The sequence below is a fragment of the Daktulosphaira vitifoliae genome, unplaced genomic scaffold (assembly GCF_025091365.1).
Source record: "Daktulosphaira vitifoliae isolate Bord-2020 unplaced genomic scaffold, ASM2509136v1 Scaffold_1, whole genome shotgun sequence".
NCBI classification, from domain to species: domain Eukaryota; kingdom Metazoa; phylum Arthropoda; class Insecta; order Hemiptera; family Phylloxeridae; genus Daktulosphaira; species Daktulosphaira vitifoliae.
Window position 1 is genome coordinate 35,489,883 of NW_026099572.1, and position 12,146 is coordinate 35,502,028.

Below are 12,146 nucleotides of genomic sequence, written 5' to 3' on the forward strand. Positions count from 1 at the left end.
ATATAAAAAAAGATCTGTTGAGCAATACAGAGAAATTGTATTATTAATAAGTAGGATAAGTTTTAGTATAATTTATAATTATTTTGGTCATTTTTATCTTGCAGTTAAGAACATGTATCAATGTATAATCAATTTTTTTTAAAAGCCAAAAAAACTAAAACTTTTATATACCGATAATTTGTCAAAAATTACAAAGTGCAAATAATAAATTGTTTACATAATTATTTAGACACACTATGATAATATATGCAAGAAATGCTCAACCCACGTTGATATTGAAAAGGGATTTACATGAATACTCTAAACTAATATTAAAAACTGTCTTAAATTTAGATGTAAAAGAACCATTTATTTGAAAACCTATGCAAACTGTGATGTAATTTAAAGAAATATTAAACTATTTTTAATGTATTAGTTATACAGTTTGTATATTGCAGTGAAATACAAAACGACTTATTTTTTTCCTCGTGGAATAAGTTAAGATACCCTGAACTTATCTAGTTGTTACAATTGCCATATTAATATATACTGAGGTTGAGTTTTTCACCAAATTCTGTAACATATTAATTTTCATTTACACATNCAATTGCCATATTAATATATACTGAGGTTGAGTTTTTCACCAAATTCTGCAACATATTAATTTTCATTTACACATGATCAAAAGTTTATTGAAAGTTTTTAAAAATTTTCTTTCTATTCATTGAAAATATTGCATGTGATAAATATTTTTATAATACTACAGTATTTATGTCATGTTTTAAATACATGGTTCATTTAAGTATAGTTTTCAAAAGTCAAATGACTGCGTGAAAAATTATATTATTAATGTATTATCCCATAATTTCACTTTAACATTTAAACATTGGTTTTTTTTTTTATATAATAGAGAGTTTTTTGTAATTTAATGATAATGGTATTAAAGTACTATTAAACATGCTGGATTACAATTTTTTTTTTTTCATGGTAAATACAAGTTAATAGAACTATAAGAGTAGTTAACAAATAATTATTTCAACAGTAAAAATTATTTGAATATTTGATACTTCATTTAAATATCAAATCATACCAACAAATGCATGTATTTTTTAATTTTAAATATATATATTAAATACTAAGTATTTAATGTATATTAGTTACAACATTTTGTGTGCGTAAGAAATTATGTGAAAGGGAGAGCAAGAGAAATAGTTGAGGGTTATAAAATAATATACTCAGGTAAGGCTAATGCAAAGTATGGTGTAGAGATAATAATGGATGAAAAGAACTAACATATAAGAGGGAATATAGGTGTACCATCAATAGTGGATAAGATGAGAGGCAATAGTCTTAGATGGTTTGGTCATGTTATGAGGAGAAAGGAATCGGAGGATGTAAGAACAGTTATAGAAATGAATATTAAAAAAATAAGAGGTAGACAAAAAAAGAGATGAAGGAATGTAATTGAATGCGATATGAGGACGGCTAATGTGAGCGTAGGTGATCGTGTCAAGTAGAAGTTTAAGATAAGGGTAGCCGACCCCCCCGTAGTTGGGAATAAGGCAAGGAAAAAGAAAAAGATTGCGTGAGTCATAAATAAGCATACATTCTGTATATAAACTACGATTTAAGGTATATTTAAAGTTTTCAGAATTTTTAGAATATCTTCTAAAATGTAAACAGTAAAAATGTTATTTGCATAAATTGTCATGTATAACTCCTAGTGAATAGGAAAAAAATCAAATTCTTAAAATAAGTTTTATTAAATAAACTTTGTATTGAATCACACATTTTTTAAAATGTTACAGAAATATAAAATTGAAATAAAAAATTGCCCATCAGCTATTTTTTACAAGAATAAAATTAGAATTTAAATTTTTTTGCAATTTTTTCATTTTTAAAACCCCCTGAAAAGTAGTCAATAAATAGAATTTCATAAAAGTTCGTCCATTTAGCCAATACATCCAAATTTTTATCAATGTTTTTTCATAGTTTTTGATTACTGATCAAATAGTTAAAATGTCATATTAAACATACTTTATTTAATAAACAACGCAGAAAAAAAATAAACAAATAAAAAATAGTGAACTTTAACATAGATTATATAATAAATGCTAAATTAAAATACTACACAGAAAACTTTTGTAAACGGTATTTATTTAATACCATCATAAGATAAATTATTACTTATAAAAAATTATGTATTAAAAAGCATATAGAAAATTTAGTGTAATTTTGTATATCATCGTCTATCAGGTACCATATTAATATTTTCAATTTTGCATAGTTAAAAATAGAATGAGTTTTTCGGAACAAGATAAATAAAAATGTTTTTAATTTCATAATGTTTAAAATTTATGTCAGTAGTATTAATAGTATAATTTTTTAAGATATATATTTATATTTATAGTTTATTTTGTCATTCTTTGATATTATATGAACATAACAATTTAAAAATATTTATTTACACATTTTAAAATTGAAGGGCTTTGGTGGAAAAAATGGTAGCTTCACATTGAGGTATTTGAAGTTCACGTTTTATATAAAAAAAAATTCTGTAATTTAATACATAAAATTACAAATGCTATTATACTGTATGGAAATATAAAACTTTTGTAACGATTTTCTTAAAATTAAAAAATATATAGCAAACATTTCAATTATTTTTAGTATACACGGTAATTTTTTTAACGCTAGCTACTCGATTTCTCTTAAAGTAATAATTATATTTTAATATTATTTTTGGTGTCTTTTGTATTATATATTTCATGATTTATTAGTTATTAATTAACTTTTTAATTCATCCTTTATACCTTTATAAAAGTGTCAATTTAATTTTTTTTAATGGCAACAATTAGCACATACATTAAAAACTAATCTAATTAAGAAAATTACTTGTCGATAACAACTATTGTACTAGTACTTAGAATTTTAATAATATTTATACAGGGTGTTCAGTAAGTCAGGAAACGGGTTTCTATTGTTCTCATTGTTTGTAACAATGAGAACAATAGATACCCGTTTCCTGACTTACTGAACACCCTGTATACTTGGACGACGCGGGAAGAGATTTGCGGCCGATAAATGTCTTTTATGATAAAAATCGTTATATCCACGATTCACTTTTAGTTAATTTTTTTAAATGGTAATAATTTCTGAAATAATGTGTCAAAAGTTGCTATCACTTTAGTCTGAATTTTCTTTAGAAGATTAGTTTTTATTGTATGTGCTAGTTAAATATGTTTGTTGTCATTAAAAAAAAATTAGTGTAATACTGTTATAACTATAAAGATATTCCTTATATCTTAAGTTACATGCAATGATTTTAAAAAGTCATTAATAACTGATAAATCAAGAAATATATAACAATAAAAATACCAAAAATAATTTTCTTAATAAAATTATTTTAAGAGAAATGCCTAATGTAATAATTACCATGTGTTAAAATCATTTTATAGCAATATTTTTCAAAGTAAAGTATCCTTAACGTTTTTCGTCACTGTTAAAACGATTCCAGAATTTAATTTTTTTTCTTGATCGTTTTTCAACATCAGTATCGTTTTTATTTAAATCAATGTTTTTATGTTCGGTATAAAAAAATCCAAGGTTAGTGTATTTTTCTTCAATAATTTCCTTTATTTTTTGTTCGAAATATGAATTAAAAAATTGTATAAAAGAATATTCCCAGTGTTCTATGAGATTTATATTTACATTTTCACTATATTTTAATTTAATTTTATCGTATTCATTATGACATTGTAAATGAATTATTTTATAGTTTTGTTGGTTAAGATTTAATATCGTTGATAATTCCTTGATTTTATTAATTAAATTTTCAAAATTTGTATCTTCGTCTTTAGTGTATATGAAAAATTCACGGAATTTTAATAGTACGGACCATATATAAGTGTCAATGGAGTCATCTGATACATAATCGAGATAATTGATTGCACTTAAAAAATAGTCGATCATACCCAGGATTTTTTGGGCGCAAGATTTTATTATTTGCATAAGTGGAAAAAATAAATTAAGTAAACGATTATTGTGATTTTTTATTGTTATTTCGCAATCCATTAAAAGTTTCTCAAAAAGGTATTTTGTCATTTGCAGCTCTACCATATAATGATAACTCAACAACAATGAAATTTTGTCTAGTATTTCAGTTGCGTTATTTTTGTTGACGATGTTGTTGGCAAAGTTATCTTTAATGAGTAATTCAGATATTATAATATATTTGTCATTAGGGCAATCGTAGATTTTTGTTATTGGTATCGAATATACTTGGGTTGGCCATTTGCTTTCGATAAGAAGCCAGTTTAAATAATTTATGGTTTCATCATCGACGCAATACATCATTTTAATTGAAACACAATGCAGAAATAAAAAAAAAGTTAAATTATAGAGTTTCATTATTAGTAATTGTGAAACAAAATATCGAAGAATTTTCAAATAATGCGTACAGAGAACAAATAAAACTGAACAATCATTAAATACAACTGCTATTTTATATATTACATTTTATTAAATATGACACGTATCTTATTTGAAAAAAGGTGTTTTTGTGTATTTTAGTATTCTGTTAACAATGAAGCGTGTTATTTAGACTATTTCATGTGTATTAAATGTATAAATTTAAAAATAATGATAAAAAAACCAATTTTACAAGAACCACAAAAAAATTTTATTTAGATTAATAATGTTATTATTATATTATAAAATAATTATTAAAAATTAACATAATTTTTTATTGTATCGAAACTTTGTTAGGATAAATTAAATAAAAAAAAAAAAAACGATTATCTAAATATAAATACTTGAATTGATGATATTTATTTTTAATGCAAACAATTTTTATTTTATATTATTTGGTATTTCTTACATGTTTTATCCTTTTTTTTATAGTTTTATGATACAAGGCGATGACAAAAATTATTTCCATTATTATTATAACAATAACAACATATATAATAAAAAACAGATAAAATTCAGAAAATTATATTAAAAAGAACTGTATTTGCTTACACAATAATTGTGTAGCATTTTTTATTTGATTGTTACAAAAATGAAACTAATGAAATTATGCAAAATTGAGATGGTTTAATCATGATATGTTTTTATTTATCAGTGCAATTCTCAGCTCTCACTGGACACCATTTTGTTAATTTATACGTCAAAAGAATCAGAATTTAATATAATTAAAACTATTAACGTAAAAATTTGAAAAAATTCCTCAATTTTAGAATTAAAAGAATATCTCAAAATTACGCTACCATACAAAATTGTATTTAAAAAAATACAGCGTGAACATTTATTAAAAATATTACCACCAAATTTTTTGTTAAAAAAATTATTTTTGTGATATGTTGAAGATATAAATATTTTATTAGATTAATCGTAACAAAATCCCTAGAGGGTCATTACTTTTAATGTATTCAATAATTAATTGATATCCAATAAATAAGTGATAAATTATTATTTGTAAAAAAGAATGCTATTTTGGTGATTACTGTAAATTCATAATATATGACATGCAGGTGTTTTACCAGATTTGTCATCTTTAATAACTTACAATCTAGCGAATATTTTGCGTCACTTTTTTATACTAAATTATTTTAACAATTTTGGACTACGCTAAACAGGTTTTTTCCTAAGAAGAGTGATTGAGAGAATTATTTAATTATAATACTTGTATTTTCAACTAGGTTCAATTTGTAATATTGATGGATTGTATCTATATAGTTTTATTTACTTGTAACATGTAAAGACGTTATTCACTCTATGTGTTTCGACATTCTTGTTAAAATAGATACAGGAGAATCAATTTATTATAAGAATTGCCTACAAAATTATTTAAAAGAAAAATTCTACAATCTACTCATAATTTTTTTTAAATGCTATTCCACATATTCAGTTCAAAGTGATAATAAATATAATTTTATAAGAGTATCGCAGATAATAATTTTGTATTGATAATAATTTAATAATATTTCTATTTCATTATAAGTTTTATATTATGATAAAAATTATACAAAAATCATAGTGTAATATTATTTACTTGTATGATAAATATTTAACGCCCCTCTGAATAAGACAGAGTATACGGAGTACGAGTTTGACAACGGAGAACATGAGATAGGTGACATGAGGAGATCAGTGACAATAAGCGATGACGTAATAGGAGAGGTGGAAAGTTGTAAGTATTTAGGATTAGTTGTGCAAAAGAACGGTGGTATTGACGGGATGTAAGACACAGGATTAAGTGTGGGTGGGTAAAGTGGAGAGAAGCGTCTGGTGTGTTATGAAATAAGAGTATTCCAATGAGATTGAAAGATATTTTTGTATTTTTCTTTCCTTAACAGCCAAGGAAAGTAAAATACAAAATATTTGCTATAACAGTTACTGTTATAGCAAATATTTCAATTATAATTTATTAATTACCTTAAATTATTTAAACCATTTATAATTGACATATGTTTGAAGTTTGGAATATTTCCGAAACATTTTCAAAAGTTAAGTTGAAAAAGTTCTACTTTTTACTCGTATTTTTAAAAATTTATACACCCTCTGTATAGAAAAAATGGTCTAATTTAAAAAAAAAAAACATGTAAAATGAAAAAAGTAAACAAAGTATTTATGAAAAAAAAAAATTGTATTGATCCATACATTTTTCAAAAAGTTATAGTAATTTATAGTTGAAAAAATAAAATATTAAATTGAAAATTTTAACATAAAAATTGCATAATTTTAACTACGGCAACCATTTGCACATAAAAAATAAGTAGTCAGGACATATTTGTTTTTTTAACTTATAGTACATAATGTAAGCTTTAATTTAATACGTGTTTAAAGCACGCATTATTTCCGCAACATTTTCAAAAGTTCAGTTGAAAAAGTTAGGTTTTGTAAAAAAAAATGCTATTTTAAGCCTGTAAGCAAATAAAGGTTCAAATTAAAAAAATTTTATATCAAATATAATCCGAAGATTAAGTATTTTCAATACTGAAATGGAAGAAAATTATTAGTTTATGCTGCAATGAATTGTGTGCTAAAATTTCATTATGTCTTTATTTTTTCAGTTTTTTTGAACAATTTCAATATTGAAAAATACCTATTTTTTCTTGGCGTTTTCAAATAAACCTCTAACTAACCATAATTTTTTTCAATAATATTTTTATGTCTGTTATTCTTGTTCAATTTATGATCGAGACTTAATGGAGAATCTTAGAAGTCTTATTTGAGATTTAATATCTAATAAATCCTTAATTGATTGATAGATAATTATATAATATTATATGTATACATAAAAATGTGCATGTATTATGCATGAAGTGATAAATTTAATTTGTTGATTGGTTTTATTAAAATTAACTTGTAATACTATAATATATAACTGAGAAATAAATACTATCATATAAAGTGCCTCTTGTTTTAGTTACATAAGAGTTTTGTTGGGATTTCCTACGATTATCAGTTTCTTAAAAATGCCTTCGTATTAAACCAATAAGAATAGTTTGACCCCTTCGCTTTTTCCTGTTATCAACAATATTACGTTGTTTTACTCTTACTTTTCTTATCGTCTCGATACAGTCCCAATGAACTGCAATTTTCTTTACCTGTAACCTCATACCGGTATTAATGAATTGTGTTTATTTCATAATGATTTTGAATTTGTCAATAATTGTTTGTATTGTTTAATTGTGCAATTAATTATAAAGTGTTATAAATACGCGTCAACAATTTTAATCCTATCTGCAAGTGCTCTTTTTATAGATTTAAATTATTTACATTAATTTTTAGACTAAATAATAAGGTTTAGTTGATATACTGAACATTTTAAATTTTTGCTGGTTATAGTTTTGTCCTTACTGTAGTAGATATAGTACTCAATACATTAAACAATTTTTAAAAGTAAATTTATTAAACGTAAGAGGTTAATAGAAGAAAATAATTCAATAGAACACCTATCTTGTGTGGCAGATTATATTGCTAGAGGTAAGTTCTATTAAAATTTCTGTAATTTTAACAAACAGAAATAATTATTTATGTAACTTTAGTACTCATTAAATGGATATAAATTAAAATTAAGGTAATCCAGCAATTTTCGTTAAAGTAACTTTGGGGTCATTACAATTTTTGTAAAATTTTTTATTACTTCCAAAATTGATTTCAGAACCAATTATAAAATAGCTAGGGAAAATAATAAATTATATATGCGAAGTAAATTAATTATAATGTAGCATTGCATTGTCATGCTTATTAAAAATTAAAAATAATCTAGATTGTTTTGATGACTTTCCCATTGTTGCTAGGATAATACTTAAAACTAATAGTCCTTTTAGCCTGTGTATTGCTGTAAAAAAAGTGTCTACTGGAATATATTATCATTTTGGAATAAAATATAATATTAGAAAATTGATTTATAAAAACTTTACTAATTATACAATAAGATAATAAACGTTTATGATTAGAATTAGGCCAAAGTTTTGGTAGTACTTTTTTATTAACATATTAGGCTAATAAATCAAGCTGTATTTTCCATTAGCTTATATTAGAGTCAGGAAATACCTTTAGGTAGTAATAATTTCATGAAGGATTTTATTAAAAAAATTACTGATTTAATTTGTAATATAATTACAGTAGTTTTGATGTTAATAAAGAATTAATTATAATAAAATGATTAATGTTGTTGCATTTTGTTGTGACATCTGTAAAATTCTTTTTTATTAAAAACAAAAGGTCATACTAGTTTTTAAATGACAGTTTTAGATGTCAGTACATGTTGTCTACTTATTAAGACATGTTTTTTTCTGGCTTGGAGTGTTTTAAAAGTTCTCACTAAGATTTATTAATCAAAGTCACGAATATTTCTATACACCAATTTTATAATCTTCGATTATTAATATTTCTTGTATTGATGTAGCTTAAAACTTCCCTATAGATTATAATATATTCTATGGATATTATGTATATTTGGGTGTAATGAAAAAGTTACTTCTCACATGGAAGAGTAGTGGAGAAATCGGTATTAGGTGGCAATAAGCAAAAATTGATTTCTAATGAAATTGAACAAACATCTACTAAATTGGTGTTTAAAAAAAATGTGTTCCTTTAGTATTTGTTTGGTAGAGAACGCCTTTAGCAAAGACTTAGTGGACCAGTGGTCACAAACACCATTGATTTATTAAATCGTGTGACAGCTGATCTCTAGTGTCTTTGCTTTACTCACCCTCTTGCCCACCCAGCATTGCAAATCGATTACCTCCGTGTCAATTGTCATCCGTGTACAGTTTGTTGTTTTAAGTCAGTGAGTCAATTGTTTTATGTGTGTCACTCTTTTTTGTAGAAAGCGCATTCGCTTGAATGTGTCGGCCATCGTACGCCGTTATTCTTATTATTTGTTTATTGCATCCTTGTGCTTAAAGTTCTTGTGCCTTTGCACGCCTCCAGTGACCATCGCGAAATAACTCCACTGCCGTAGTCGCTTTTCCGCCGTCTGTGTTCATTTGCCATTACGTGCCTGAATCTACACTCTGACTCGTGATACTCAGATGTTAGACACTATTACCACAAGATATCATACAGTCCACTCATCACTATCAACTACATCATCTATTCAGTTGAGTTTCATATTATTTTTTAATGTTACTTATTATTTGTTTTAATTGAATTTAATTATTTTACTTTATGCCGCTTCGCTGGCCATTAGTATTTAAGGGCCCCCCGTTATTCCTTAAATTTAATATACTCTTTGAAGAACTTCTAATATATGTGGTTATATGTTATTTAATTATTGTGTACTCTTGTTACTTATTAGATATGCGGTTAGCCGTTATGCTCTCAGGTGACCTCTCTTCTGCTTCAATAATAGCGATTTAAACAGGCTTAAGGTAAACTACTAGCCGTCTTGCTGCCTCGTACGAGACAGTATTTGTTAGGAAACTTAGAGATTTAAAATATTTTCTCCGTTAACAAACCATTGAGCTATGGCATTTTTTATTGTACTCTGGTACTTCATTCAATTGTTCAAAGGAAATTTTACTAAAACTTTTTCCATTTAAATATTGCAATGATCACATACTTGTTTCCCACCCTTGATCATCTAGTAAATTGTACACTGACATTAATGTATATCTTGTAAAACTTTTTTTGGTCAATAGCTTTATCTAATTATGTTCACTCTTTAATTCAATTGCAGTATATATAAATAATGGTGTCTTAAATCAAATAACACGTTTTAAACTTTAAAATAACATTAAATTTGAAAAAATTGAAAACCGACTTCGATACAAATCTTTAGAAAGTGTTTAATTTTAAAAAATTGGTGGATTATTCCAAAAGCAACATGATCTGCTAGTTCGTTATTAATATCCTGATTTAGATAAAGCATGACGAATGAAAATAGGATTATTAAAAGATATTATTTCTCATTAAAAAATTATGTTGATCCATACATTTTTCAATAAGTTATAGCATAATAAAGTTAAAAATGTAAAATACAAAATCGAAAATTTTCACACAAAAATAGCATTCGGTAGCCATTTTTGTCATGAAGATAAGATAGTGTCCGAAATTTTTTTTTTTTCATAACAAAGTACATTACATTAGCTTTAATTTAAGATATATATAAAAGTGTCAGACCTTCCGGAACATTTTCAAAAGTTAAGTTGAAAAAGTAAATTTTTTGTAAAAAAGTTGTCATTTTAAATCCCCCCCTGTGGGCAGGTAAAAAGTCAGATTTATAAAAAAAATATACCAAATGATAGGTAAAGACATCATGCATCTATAAAAAAAAGAGTTATATTGATATGTTTATTTTTAAAAAAGTTACGGCAGTTTTTAGTAAAAAAAATTGAAAAAATGTCGAAAATTAGCCATTTTTAAATTTGTAATTTTTTCAGAGGTTTCTCCCATTTACGGGGAACGAGGGAATTTTTTTCAATTTTTGAGGGTATTGTCTTCGACTAGATACGATTTGTGATCTTTTGACGTATCATTGAAAGAAATCGGTTCGGTGAGAGCTGAGAAAAAGTGGTAACAGACACAAAAAAAAAAAAGTAAAAAATAAAAAACACATCTTAGTAAAACCAATACCTTCTCAGCTTCGCATCGAAGCTAATATAACTTAAGTTTAAGCAACTCGTAAGAATTATTTATGGTAGGTACCATTTTTGGGATATGTCATTAAATTATGTAGGCAGTCATTTAAAATTGTTAGCGAGACGTTGAATACCTTAAGACATTAATTTTGTAAAATTCAAATTAAGCTTTTTGTCGCGAAAAATTTACCATGTTGCAATGTGATATAAACACACACGTCCCGATACGCCTTTGCGCCTAACCATAATCGCGATGACTGTGAAAATAATCCTATAAAAAATAGGATTGCGACGAGCCATCAAAATAATGGCATAGACAATCTCTTACTATAATATATATATATATTATCTTTAACATACAGTTTTGAGTGGATGTTATACATGACTTTTAAGTTCAACTCCTTAGCTATAAAACTCTGAAAACGGCACTCTGTGAATATTTGTTTAAATACTAGAAATTTATTGGGATGAATTTTTTCGAGGGATATAAGCAGTGCTCTTTTGTTTGTAGGTAGAACCGACTTTGCCTACAATAAGTCCATGCAATTCTCATAACATAATCACAAATAAAAATAACTTTTTAAATATTTTTATATTATAAAATTTAAAACATAGAGTTGATTGAATTCACTTTTAATACATTTACTTCTAAGATAATTTTAATTTTCTTAAAATATTATAGGTTTAAAAAATGGAACAACGTTAAATATTTTACTAATTTTATTTTATTTTAACACTTATTTATGATAATGAATGATAATTTCAGTATAATAATTCAGACAAATATTGAAAAATAAATAACTACCTATCTAATTTATACACACACTAATACAACACACGTGGTTATAAAATACTTCTTATATTCATATACATATAATAATATCGAAAAAAGAAAGATTTCATCTATTTGCGATAAATGTTGTATAAAAATTTTGTTTTTATTTGCTATTCATTAACAAATTCGGTCTATACATTATGTTTTCTACTCGTTCATGAGATACTAATTTAAATTTCGGTTTGAAAAGTATTTAGTAAAAATTTTTGTTAAAAAATTAAATAGACTTTAATTTT